Source organism: Corvus brachyrhynchos, unplaced genomic scaffold (assembly GCF_000691975.1).
Source record: "Corvus brachyrhynchos isolate BGI_N302 unplaced genomic scaffold, ASM69197v1 scaffold262, whole genome shotgun sequence".
Taxonomy (NCBI): Eukaryota; Metazoa; Chordata; class Aves; order Passeriformes; family Corvidae; genus Corvus; species Corvus brachyrhynchos.
In genome coordinates, this window is record NW_008236626.1 from 2,995,991 (window position 1) to 3,010,596 (window position 14,606).

The window sequence follows — 14,606 nt, forward strand, 5'->3', positions numbered from 1 at the left end:
AAAAGCAGGAAATGACAAGAACTGAATCAATGACTTGACTAAATCACTTTGACCAACACTCCTCCTTCATGTTAGAGCAAAACAATGTTGCTGCCTGAGTTATAATAAATTGCTGCTTAATAAGGCCAGAAGTAAGTCATCTCTTTGCAGCTAATTCCTGTTCTGCTTTCCCAGCTATAAAACCCTTATTAAAGAAAGTTTAGCAGCCGTACTGTTCTCTGAGGCATGAAAAAATCTTGATTAAAGCCACTATACTGGAGTCAATGAAGCTTAAACCTTGATATGGTGGGACACAGGGAGGGCCCAAACCAGCTTTATGCTCCACGGTGTCCTGCTGGCCAATCCACAGAGGACTGTTTGTTTTTGAGGCTGCAAAGCAGCTTGCCAGACCTCCTGCCTGTCAGATAAGCATCGTGTTATCTGTGCCTATCTGCAAGGTTAGAGCAGCAAGCAGAAAGCTGTGGTCACAGAAGAAAAGATATTTAAGCAACTTTGAGGCTGAGCTTCTGACATTCCTGGTTTTGACAAAGAGAGTGTTTGGAGGAAAAGATCATGTCTTTTACACTCTGGGTGTTGGATTTGAGGAATACAATTGAGCTGGTAGTGCAGTTTTCTTAATAGCTCTAAGGAAAGCTGTGCCTCACAGTGTTATTTAAATCACCATGCAACTGTAACTTCGTTAACAGCATTAATGCAAGGCAATTAGTGATTGAAACAAGTCAATTATGTTAATAAGTCAAGTTTTACTCTGAATAATATCATGTGACTGCAAGGAATGAAACCTAGAACAGAGTTGGAATGCTGGCTATAGATACCATGGTACTGCAGTCACAGGATTAACATTGAATCAATGAGTTTTGATTCCTGCATTTTTAATAGTAATACTTTTTCCATTTATTCTGGGTATGATGTAAATGACTTTGAATTAGGTCTGAAAAGTGAGGAAACAGCTTTATGTAGAATTGGATTTTTGGTTTTGCTCACTTTTGTTTGTCAGTCCTTACAAAAAATGAAATATATTTAATTGGTTTTACATTTGTTTTCATTTTGTACTTACCCCAGAGAGTATTATAAAATATGTTCCCACATGTAAATGCTGTGATATTCTGCTGAAATATTATGCTGAAAAGCATATAAAAAATCTTTCGATTTCTTAATTGGTGAATGAAAATTCTTTTTATATCTAGTTATAAAAGTTAAGATTAAAAAATCCAGAAGCATTGACATTAGTCTGCAAGAGATTTTATTTGTAAACTAAGCCTGGAACCTCCAACTCATCAGTTGCTATTGCAAAATATCTTAGCAAGGACAGAAGGGATAGTAGCTGGACCAAGGCCACCTGAGCAAAACACTGATTGGGAGACTGCAGTTATAGAGTCAAGAATGATGTGAAAACACTTTTATGATTAATGAAGATTGGTTAACGAGTAACTGGCAAAGAACAGATCGCACCTCTCTGTGTGGTTATTTAGGAGTAATTGGCTTTAATGATATCACACAGCTATTGTGTTTTATTTGGATAACCTTGTCTGATACACTAAAAATCACCGTTTTTACAAGTTTGTTTCTTTTTTATTTAAAGCAGAAAGGCTGTGTCATTGCTCTTACCCCATCTGTACACAGGCAGCCTCTGAAGTCAATGCCAGCATCCGTCTTTAGAAACAGGAAAAGTGAGAATGTGTGTTTCTGTGAGTGCAAATGGCAGAAATTCAGGCCTCTGGTATCATGCTGTGCATAAAAAATAATTCTGATCTGTTTTCTAATTGCAAATTGAGAGATGCTTCAATTTGTTGTCTTGGGGTTATGGTATAGAAGGTCCAAGGCACTGTTGCTTTTAAACATCATTCAGAAGTCGGGTGTTACTGCTGAGGCAACATCAAAGAGTGGTACTACAGAAGTAAAGACTAAGGATAAATTCTATTGGCTAGAATGGATTTATTTGTTCCCCATGTGTAAAATGTATCTTCTGTGCTCACAGGCTCACAAGCTTGTGTCATGGTACGTCATTAAATACATCATAGATCATCTTATTTTTCTTCTTTCATTCCATCTTCTTTCTTCGTATTCTGCTGTTTCTTCTCTGCCAACAATTTGTATCTATTTAGGTGAGAAAAATAAGCTTTTGCTTCAAAAAATAAAAATGTTACTCTTAATCGTTTCCCACTAGTCTAGTGAGCTTTTTAGCTAACAATTTAGGCAAATAAAACAGATTTTTTGGTGATCTGATTTGAAGGAATTTCTTCAGTACAGTGAATCAGGACTTGGTTTCTGTGGGAAATGAGGCAAAATTAGTTTAAAATGGTTAAGGAATTGCTTTCTAGTCACTTCTAACTATTTTCTTGTATTAGAGACCACTGGACTAAAAAGAAAAAGAATCAGTATTCCGTCAATATCCATCTGGGATATTTTCTGTGCAGTCATACAAATCATAAAACATTCATGTCAAAAGAAGAAATAAAATAGTTATTATTCTAAGGGCTTCAACTGTCACTATCTTTCATACTACAAATACAGTTCACAGTAAACTTATGCCTTTAGGGTGAACCTGCCTGACAGAGGAAAACTAAAAGATAACTTGAAAAATAATGAACTTGGAGACTGCACACAAATTCAGGGAAACACCAAGCTGGATTAGTCTAGTTCTTACTAGGAAACACCAGTTTCAGGCTGAAGAATGCAGTATCTGCTGGAGAGATACGGACCAAGCAGGCATAATTAACAAGCATTGCATTTTCCATCTATCAGGGACTCTATTGCCAAGCTGTCTAAACTGAGAAACTGAAATTTGTGCTTACTGCAGGTGCTGTAGGAACTGCAATGTACCTGCTGGCCCTGTTCTGTGCTGTGCTGCTCTGGGACAGCCCGCTGCTGGTTTTCAGCCCAGGATGTTCTCTGCTACTGTGCCTATGTGTGAATAAGTGTGAATGAAACTGCTCCCAAGTAGGCCAGAGTAAAACTAATTTACCTGTTATCATTAAAATTTGTGTTAATTCATTCCAGAAACTAATGAAGACATGTGCAATCAAATGATTTCTCCTAGGACTGATTTAAGGAAGCAATTTGAAAGCCAGGCTTAGAGGGGCAAAAAAAGAAGTTATACCTAATTCAGTATACTACAATATTTTGTATTGTAGAGATGTTGGTGGTAATTTGTTGTTTGTAGTCTATTATGTGCAAAGCCCCACCAAGGACTGCTTTTCCCCTCTTTTGTTATGCTCAACTCTTAACAATAATTTTCCATAATTCTGCAGCACAATTGATTTGGTCACCAAGCAGGTACATCCTTCTGAGTAAGCTGGAGTGTAAATAATAGAAACAAAAGGATGATTACAGTCATCACTGATGTCTCCACTGCATTTAATCAGCCTCAGGGATTTTTTTCATCACAGGAGACAAAGTAACTGTATGTGAACAGTCAGTTATTTGATCAGGAAAATGTTTTTAAAATAGCCTGTGCTTGATTACTCCCTTGGCATTGGATTGGTGCCTCCACAGGAGCATGAAGTGCATTTCTCTGATTTACTCTTCATCCTTGGAAACCTGATCAAAGCCTTGAATGTGGGGATATGACAATACAAATGTTGTGATTCTCATCTTCAATAATGCAGCTTTTCTGTAGAGAACAGATGATTTGTTAACACTGGATTAAGACCCATTACCTCACCGAAACAGTGTCATCCTACCTTTTGGAGAGGTCCCCACAAGTAGATTGCCATGTGCTGCATGGCACAAATTAATAATGCAATGAAACAGAATTTTTGGAGCTTTCAGGTCCAGTATTGAGCTGTAAGCAGTTTCTCTCAGAACAGTGTGTGCAGGGTAGCTTGTTCTCAAGGGAGAAAGTTGTCTGAAGAGAACTATTAGTAACAAAATCCATAAACTAGGAGGGGGGAGAAGAAAAGGCCTGTTTAACAGTGAATTATATCTCTGGTAGGCCCTGCACTTGGACTCCTTTCAAGTTACCCTACAACAAGATGAATAAGCGACTGTGCTAGAGCCTGTGAAGAGCACATGAGGCACAAGGAATTCCCTGGTGCCTTACAGGCACTCAACACACACTGCTGTGAGTGCTGGAGGGTAGCTATGAATGACAGAAATCAGTCGTGTTAAGCTGTTGTTGCTCTTACTCTGTTCTGTGAAAATGAGCAGCTGCACCAGGATTTCATTCTTACTTCTCAAAAGCATCCAAGCACCACTCATGCAGTGTTTGTGCTTCTTGCCACAAGTTGAATTCTGAATCGGAAGCCACATGGATGTTTTCAGATCTTAATTGACTCCACACCAGGCATCCAGGCTTAGAGCAGAAATACACCATGGCAAAGAAAGCAAGTGCTTTAGGGGATCCTCCATTGTGTGCAGGGTTAACACGGAAGCAGGGGGTTGTTGTATGTGTTGTACAGGAATCGCCAAAGCTGAAGAAATACTGTTTTCTTTCAATGATTAATGTGCCCAGTAGAAGTGTAGCATTTGCTGCCAGCTTTCATTAACAAATCAATGGAAAACAAACCCGCGTGGTAGGGAGTGTGTCTGGGGACAGCTTAAACAGGACTGAGCCGCTTTAGATTTCAGCTGTTTTCTTTAGCACAGCAGTATAGAGCACTTTCTTGTTTATAGGCTAAACACAGTGGATTGAAGTGATCTGTGTAGCACACAGGAGAGGTTGCCAACCCATAACATTCTGCAGGATGCAAAAATTCCATAGCTGCTCCCTTGGGAGTCATAGGCTACAATCTTCTTGCATGTTGGTTTCAGTGTAAATAACAGTTAAATCATCAGAACAGACAAACTGCCAGTAAATAATTGAATAAAGTATTAGTTCATTTTCCTTCCTTCAAAATACAGGTCAGCTATTGGTTCAGAAGTGGTGTTTCACACCAAATTAATACAAGTAATGCATTAAAGTAAGGCTGTAAATGTGTGCTTTTTTAGCTTACTAACAAGAAAGAAGACTGAAATACAACAGATAACTTTATTTTTAGCCTTATTTTCACTTGATGGTGATCACACAAAGAGATCTCAGACTGGACATGACTTTGACCTGTGACAAGAACGTCACTGAATCAGCCTTAGGATGTGCAATGATTGGAGTATTGCTTTCAGCATTTCCAGTTGTTCAAGGCTTTTTTAAAATTTTTTAATGTAGAAATTAGATTCTTTTAAACAAATGAGCACAGACTACTTCAAGCAATAATGTGGCTGTTCTTCAGACACACTGAAGCCTAGCAGTTTTCTGAGCCATCTGTTTGAAAACATGCAAAATTATTCATTCATGGTGAAAATACCTCACAGAGTGGTGAAAACATTTCAGGAGTAAAACCAATAGATACAAACCCATCATGACCTGAGGGAGGTAAGGCAGCCATCCCTGCAGGTTACAGGATTAGGACAAGGATAGCTTTGGGAATCTAAGACATTTTTTCTAAAGCCAAGTACTCTAAACTTAATGACAGTAAGGAGAAATAAGCTGCACCTTCAACTGTACCTGTGAGCTATGCTGAAACCAGGGAAACCTTCCTATAAACTTTAGATAGGAGACCAGTTCGTGCACCCGTTGTTCCCATAAAATCAACCTCTCCCAGTTGTCTCCTCTGCAAAGTACAAAATCCCTCCAGACAGAAGAGAACAAATAGATTTCAACAGCTTAGGATAGAATAAGATTAGAATTCACAAAGGCTAAGCTAACATGCCTCAAAAAATGTTTCTACATACCAAATAGACAGAATTAGATTTACAGTTTTCCTGCACAGGATTTTGGTGTTTAGTACAGACTTGGTGCCCATGTAGCTGACATGGTCACACACTGAAGAGAACTTTGTGTTCCTGAGAATACAACCTGGTCTTCAGTCACGACATACTGTGACTATCTTCACCATGCAAATGTGGTTATTTGCTGATGAACATGCATCCCTCTGTATGTAATTGCATCACATTTTGAGTCTTATGTTCTCTCTGTAGTGAGTCATCAGACTCCTCAGGTATATCCAGCGTGTGCTGTGCAGATTGATGCACTGAGCAGGTGTGGCAAAGGACAGGGCAGTTCAAGTAAAAGGAAATTGAAATGTCTTTTCAAAGAGAATGTATAAGTACCTTAGTGTTTGATTTCCAGGGTGGTGATTAATTGCAAACTGTGAGATAAGAACATACAGGACAAATAACAGTGATAGCCGTTGTTGTATCATGGAGTAGATTCACCTCTGGTTTGAGCTGGCTTTTGGTGGTATGAGCTAGAAATCAGGGACTCTGGCAGTGTAAAGATAAGCAAAAGCCTGATTTCCCCCTCTGTGGTGGATTCTGGGGGCTGGAAAGCTGTACTCAGAGGACACTGACCTCATGGGCTAAGATTTTCTGGCGCTCTGTGAGGCCATTAGAAATGTTACCCTCATCAGATATGATGGTGAAAATTAAAATATGGCCTGCCCATATGACCACACAGCTCATGCCCATGCTCAAGTTTATCCTACTCATCTATTTGTACTTGCTTGTGCTAGAAAGCTCGTCTTGGCTTCCACATACATTCTGAGTTCAGGGAATATGGAGTGACTGTATTTAAACTCTGAACTCAAATACCAGCAGTGTGATCTGCAGAGTCTGGAGGTGCAGTGTGTCATCAGAAAGTGTCCAGCTTCTACTTGAGCTAGGTAAAAGAGCAAAGAGATTTGGAGCTTTTACCTCTTTAAAAATCCCTTGTATTTATAAAATCATTGCATTTGGTACAACTTGCAGTTCCAGCTAAAAGCTGTAAAAGTTGCTGTGTTCCAGATCATAAATTGGGGTGAGATGGCAGTGCTGTGTGATGAGGCTTGCACAATACCCATGCAGCTTATATCTGACTTAAGGCTTTGCTATTAATTCCTCACTTTCATGAACACAAAATTAACTTCCTGTTCTTTTTACTTCTCTGAAGAACACCTCCTGTTGCACGACACAAGCAGGAATCTCTTTCTAGACTGAATAAAATTCCTCAAGATGTAATGCACTGAAGCAAGATCATCTCTGAAATGGTTGTGCATTTCCCCATTACCCAGTGCCTCACACCACTGGAAAATGAAATGAGTCCTGGCCTGAACGTTCCTGCTGTTATCTAACTCCCACTGTACTTCATGTCAATTATTAACATCAGTGATGATAGAAATCTTAACACATGTTAAGAAACAGGACTCCTACAGAATTTTTGTTGATCTGTATTATTTTGCCCTATGATCTTTCTTTCGAAGCCTACCTTCCTTCGTCTCCTTTTCCAATGTGCTCTCCCAGCTGGAGTGTTTTGGGCTCTATGTTCCTTTCAATATCTGGAGGACAGAAAGCAAAAACCATTTATTATCTCTTTCACACTCCAGCCAAAGATCTTGTTCATCATATATAAGCCTTCTGTTTGAGTTCATTTTATCCAGTAATAATACCAAGAAGACTTTAACAGAAGTCAGTAGGCACCACTAAATTACTTAGCTGAGCTCTCAAATCAGAACTTATTTATATATATCGAAATACACATATCTATATATTATGGAAGTCATTGCCACTAAATTACTTAGCTGAGCTCTCAGATCAGAACTTATTTATATATAGAAATACACATATCTATATATTATGGAAGTCATTGTATATCTGCCTTAAGTGTGGAAGGCTCTTTTTTTTGTTGCTGCTGGCTTACTTACTTAGTGTTTTTCAGTGAAGATCTTTTGATTTTTCTCAAGGCAATAAATAATGCAGTGTAAAACCTGCTAACTGCCAATGAAGGCAACAGTCCAGTCATGTAGAAGCTGGGGTTGGGAGTGGGAGGAGGCAGATGGATGGAGAGTCCAGGCACTTGGAACAAAGCATGGAAACAAGGGCCTGGTTTGGCTTTGCTATACTTCCAATGCAGGTTTGGAACAGTACATACTGAGGAGAAGGTACTTTGTATTCTGCAGCTGGGAAGGCTGAATGTGTCTCCAGTACTCACGAAACAGTAACCTCAGTCCAGCACGTGCGCTGGGGACAGAGGGAAACAGGACTAGTAGATCCGTATCTTTCTGCCATTTCTTTCCAGAGGATACTGTTTTAAGCTTTGCCGCTTGGCAAGTGGGAAAACAAAAAATGGTTACCTGCTGAATCTGACTCAGGAGGAGTTTGGGGAATGAAAGAAGTGCAGGACTAAGCTCACAGTGTGCAGGATACTCACACTGACAGGATATCTCAACAGGATAAATGATGACAGTACCTGGCACTGGGTAATCCCACCCTCGTGGGTTTTCACTACCATAACATAACTGCACGTGTGCAAGTGACATAATTTGTACCTCCTTTGTGTAACCGAGTAATGCTGCGTACCTGGGACAATGAAATACAGAGATCAGCTAGAAAAAAAGAACCTTTTCCAGCTGAAGTTTCCCCACTTCCATGGAGCCATATCAGAAGAGCTGTTCTAGTGTTGCAGATCTGAGCAAGGGATTTATTCTGAAGAGTCACAGTCTGTCTCTTTTTCACTTTTCCTTTCTCAGCTAGATAAAAAAGCTGCAAGGACTAATCCATAGATGAGAGTGTGCTCATCCTTCCCTGCAAGGAAACTGATCTCTGAATCAGAATCTGAGAGGAGTCAGCTAAATGTCAACAAGGCTGTTGGTTGCATCTGCACAGTGCGTACATTACAAGAAGCAGGAGTATTGAACAGCAGCAGCATGAATCAGTGATCCAGGCATGTAGAAAGGCTACTTATAAATTCCTAGAAATTATGTAACTGCAGAACCCACTTCTACAGGTCAGTCATGAAAATATTGTTCCTTTTTAAGTCAGGTGTGTTTTTTTCTTTTTTGAGCGCCGAGGTGATTCTTTCTGAATGCTTTTTTGTGTTTCCTTTATTTCTCATCAAATCACTTATTAAATGTGTAGAAACCCTATAAAATTAAGAGTAATTAACTAAAATTGGATTCTTATTTGAAATGCAGAAGTCTTGTAACAGCTTCCCCCAATAAACTTTAGGAGAGCAGGACAAATTCCTACTTAGAGAAGAAGCAGTGATAGATTCTGAGAGACGAAATGAGCCTGCAAACAGTCCAGTGAACAAGGAACATGAGAAAGGAACTTGTTATTGCATTTTCTTTTGTGTTAACTGTGTTAGCTGCTGAACTGCAGCCCATGCAGGTGATAGAATGTCTGTCACCTTGAGTCCTTTCTCAAATTCTGTGTTTTCTGGAGCTCTCTATGTGTCAGGACAGCTGGAATTGGTATCCAGCCTCACCAAACTCCTAGGCCAAGGACTAGATTAAATGTTCCCTGTTTAGGATGCTGTGCAATGCCAGACAGTGTGGATGCTGTGTTGTTTCACAGGGTGTTATTTCATGTTCTCAAGGAGAGGGAAAATTGATTGCTAGATGTGAGCACAAGGCCAGTGAGTGTGGTATCAGCTCCTCTTCGCCTATAGCACTGCTTATCTCCCCCACATCACGAGCACGTTGTCTGTAGTAGGATTCTGGCTGACAGGGCACCAAATCCAGCTCACCCAGGGATGCACACAGGAGCAGGGCACTGCCCTCAGGGAGGGCTTTAGCACTCACCCAGCTTCTACTGACCCAGCACTGCAGGGGTTTGGTACCCTCTCAATGTCCCCCATCAGGGTTGGCTTAGTCCAGCCATAAATAATTTCCTGCAGGATCAAAACACACGGTACTGAACACAAATAACCTGGGAAGATTTGATACATTTGGGATGGATATCATGTATAAGATCCTGACTATATGAGAAATGTTGCAGATTATTTCATTGTGAAATCACCAGGCACTTGCCTGATGACAGGAGTAGTCCTTTGTGTTTCATGTCAAATGCTTTCTCAGAAACAAACCCAAAAATAACAACAAAAAAACCCTGTAGAAAATCAGGAATAAATTAATTTTTATTTTGCAGTATACTGCATTTGAGTGGGAGAAGGATGTTAAGTAGCAGTAGTTGTAGAATTGCTGTTAGAGATCTTCTCCTTACTACACAGGATTTATAAAGGAACTAATCACACCAAATTAAAGATTTATTCAAGTAAGCATTCTTCTGGAATGAGAGAGGTTTTGTTTTGGAAAATTCACTTGGGTAAAGAAAGTCTCCTATAACATGACGTGCTACAGGTTATGCAGTGATGTACCGGTATCAAAGCATTTAGCTGACCTTGGACATCGCTGTGGGAGTTACAGCAGATGCACTACTTTAGTGAGCTGAAAATATCCATTTGAGATGGATGGTATGTATCAGATTTCTCTACAGTTTAATAGTTGTGGTATCAGTTAGATAGCAGCATTGTGGGTATTATCACCACTCTAAAATGACGTGTGTGAGATACAACCTTGTTTGTCTTGGCCTGTTGCACAGTGATGGCAGAATCTGAGCCTGTACCTGCAGCTAACTCCCAAGTTTATTCCTTCTCCAAGTCTTCCAAACACATTGCCATCCCTAAATCATCAGTGCTCGAAAAGGCACATGTGGCAACATGATGAATTTCCAATAGAAACATTTGAAGAATACTTGAAGAAGTATTAAGGATGGTGACAGGGATTGTTCACCTGGAATGAAGTTATTATCTTTGCTCAGGCAAGAAGATTTACATGGGAACAGGCAGAGAGAATTGTTACTAAAATGATCATGGAATTGGAAGATTTTGTCATAGCATGAAATACAGAAACATGTTTAATTAAACAAAACAGAAGCAGTGTAAGGGCTAACTGATAATGCTGACACAAGAATCAGAATATATAAACTGGTGAAGAATAGATCTGCACTGGAATTTTTATATAAAGGAGAGAGGGAAAAAAAGTCTTCTATGATGAAAAAATACTTTTATGGAAGGGGAAAATGATGCAGTGCCATAAAAGTCAACCATACTCAGTTACTCATAGGATCACCTTGCAGTCAGTGTTCCTCTAATCCTAAATTTCTCTGTACCATTTGAAAGCATGAATAGTTATTACCACTCGCAGGCAAAAATGTCATTATCAGAGAGCTTGGCTGTTCCTTGCCCTGTACACAATGCCACCACAATTTTGAATAGATTGCTCACTGTTGCTATTGGTTAAGCAAGAACTGGCATGGAAACTGCAGTTCTGCATCACCTGCTTCTGTAATCCCTGTGGTGCTACGTGAATGGCAGCAACGGACAGGTGAGCACATGGTCCTGCCATAGACCTACCTTCTTTTTTGCCTAATTCTTTTATAATTAATGTTTACAGCAACATTAATTCCATGCTTTTATTAGAGCCTGCTCTTATGCTAAGGCATTATTCCTTTTGTAAGGTGATTTTTGAAATACCATGCTGCCCTCTTGAGGGTACATAACATGCTTGGGGGGTTTTATGCAGTTACTGGAAAGAAAATGACATTTGAATTAATATTTGTTTCTTATGGAAATAAACAGCTTAGACATGAGCATTTCAAAGCCATCTACATGTTTTGAATGTTCCAAAAGGAACTGGCCATGCAAGTCCTTGCAAATGACTTAATTTCTCAACCCTAACTCCTCAAAAGATTTAGAGGATCACGTGCAGAAGTGCCAATGGCTGGGAATAGAAATAGAACAAACATTGCTCTATTTAGATTTGAACACAGGTTTAATCTGCAGAATGGGAAGAATCCTTATTGACCAGCTGTATTGCATGACACAGTCATGGTCCTGCTGCTCGAGAGTGATGAGTACACAGTGACTGATCCAACCTGTACTGAAGAGCTCTGGCTGCCTCATGGTTTCTCCCATCTGCAGCGTCTCATTTGAAATGTTTGCTTTAAGAGAACTAAATGAGTCTGTATTGGCAAGTTAGGAATGCAGGTGGTTAGAACTAGTGCTGTAAAGGACATGCACAGTATGAGCACAGAGGAGGGACACACTGTGAGGAATTGCCTCTGATAGTTGGGGAAGGAGGTAACATTAAAAAGGAAAGTACTGGAGTGGCTGCGTGTAAGAGTCCCTCTTAAATGAATTGTTTAGCATGAGACCAGATGGACAATGTTGGGAATAAGATCAGGTGAAGTAGGTTGCCTAATTGCTCATTTTTTATTCATTGCTCTGGGAATCAATTTAAAGTACAGTGTGTTCATCAGAGACAAACAGATTGGAACAAAAGTAGAAGGAGCTGGTTAGGCCCCATGTGGTGTTGTGCTACTGTAAGGCTTGGATTGACAGGATGTGAGAAGACATTTTAGCCATCTGTCTTCTCTCCTTCTGCTCCCCAGTGCCTGTGCTATTCCAGTGGGATCCTAGAGAAGCAGAGGTATGCTGGGAGGGATTTCTGGTGCTAGAAAGTTTAACAGAGCTTCTACTGCCTTAACCAGAAGTAAAGGTTTCCATTTTTCCATGTAGTTTTAGAATATTTGCTGTCTGTCCCCAGGGGTCCCCTTCAAGCCCCAGCTGTGCTCTCAGGAGTGAGTTCAGAGCCAGTGGCTGGTGAAGCTTCTGTCCCACTGGTGCCGAGGTTGGCAGACAGCTCTTGGCTGGCATCGAGGAGGGAATGACTGGCACTGGGCATAACAATGCCACAGTCAGGGCTACCTTTGCACAAAGCCTTCCCTTCCTGCTGCTCCAACAGGAATCATAGGTTCCTGAAGTGATCTCCAGTCTGCCTGCCTTGACTAGAAACTGGTAACTGTACTTCACTGAGCAAATATCCATGGAATGACTAATGCCAATGAACCTCAAACCATCCCCACTGCAGGGATCAGTGTTACTAAATATAGAGGTATGTTCTTAATATCATATAAAAAGGAAACCAATGCCCTTTTCTGGTACATTTTCTATGCAAAATTTCCTATACTGTACTTCCTCATACAGATTTTCAAGCGTTTTTGTATTCCTTCTATAAAAATAGGCATATGGAATAAGTAAACACCACTGCAAATAAGCAAAAATCCAAGTTAAAAAGTGAACTAGAAGAGGTTATATCTGACTGTGAAAAAGAACTCCCTTTTTCACTGAAGGAAAGCTGAACATTTACTTTTCAGTGATCAAATGCTTATTTCCAGATCAGCCTATACCTGATAAGGCCTTCAACAAGGGAAAAGCCCCACAAAAAACCAAACCCAAAAGACCCCAAGAGCTTGACTGAGTTTAATTTCAAGTATGGAATAATGTATTTAAAAATAATTTGAAAAGCAGGTCTGCTGGAACAAAAAGCATAAGTTTCTTCTTGAAAATTAATCCTGTTTACTGACACTGTTATTTTTCACAAACATAACTTCTTTCTTTTGTGCCAAGAGCTTAAATGAGTACAGCCTCTTTCCTTTCCCTAATGCAGAATGTATTTGCCTTGTTCCTCAAAGCCATGTGATCTTCAGCAGCTTTCCTGCCTTTCAACTTTTGCTCACTAAGTTAAACAAGGAAGGATTTTCTCACTTGTGTTGTTCCTTACTCCTTAAAGACCTAAAAATTGAAAATATTAATGTATGTCCTTGTGCCTTAGGATATTGGTGCATAATTATAGTAAAATAAATACTGAATAGAGAAAAGAATTGTATCCAGCTGCCTCCCATGTCTCCTGTAATGTTGCTCTTGGATATTCCCTTTTTAAAGGTCTGTTTATTAGAGAAGGGAGTAATAGATAAAAAGAATCATCGAATACTTTATGTTGGAAAGACCTCCAGGGTCACTGAGTCCAGCCATTAACCCAGCACTGCCAGGGCCACTACTAAATCATGTCCCCAAGGGCCACATCCACATGTCTGTCACCTCCCTCCATTAAAGGGGACTCCACCACTGCCCTGGGCAGCCTGTGCCAGGGCTGGACAGCCCTTTCCATGAAGAAATAAGCAAAATTTCTGTCAGGACTCTCAGAACTGGTAACACGATGACAACCGGTAACAAATAGGCAGTTTTAAAAACATCTGTCCTATATATCTCAGTGACAGCTCAGTTCTCCAGAGATTTCTTTGAGGCAATGTATATGCAGACATGTTGATGTATGACTCTGTAAGCCAAGTGTACTCTTGCTGACATTTTTCCTCTAGCCTCTGGAGCAGTGTAGGGCAGTGCATTTCAGATTTTCTGTGGACACCGAGTCAAAACTTGCTCAGACACCTCACATGCAAAAGCTGCTGTAGAGCTGCTGTTGAGATTCAAGGACTTCTCATACAAGCTTTATTGGTTTTCAGAAGTTCAAAGAAGGTTCCTGGTTTTCCTTTCTTGACAAATTAACATTAAATGGGAGCACTGCTCATGCACACTGACTTTTAATACCTGCTGGTATCCTGGTGAAACATGTCTGGCGTGAGCCTAAGCACAGACTTGGGAGGAGCTGTAGAGTATCTGTATAATTGTGTGCTACATTTCAGCTGTTGTATTCTGCTAACCTCCCCTGTATCTTATTTCCCTGAACCAGTGTGTTGCAGTCTTAACACAGGAAAGCTCAAGATTTTGAGTGCAGTAGGAGGATGCATCAGTAAACAAAAGCAGCAGCTGTGAGCTCAGCATCTGCAAACTTTGCTGCTTTACTGATTGCACTTCTATTTAAACTGAAATTACACAAAACATTCAGCTTAATGACTCAGTCCAGTTCATTTTGCTTGAAGCCATGTGACCCTGAACTCCAGCACTGTCTGATTTCAGGCTAAACAAGGTTGATCTGGATTGGTACCAAGCAGTGAAGAAGCAGGAAATGACCTTC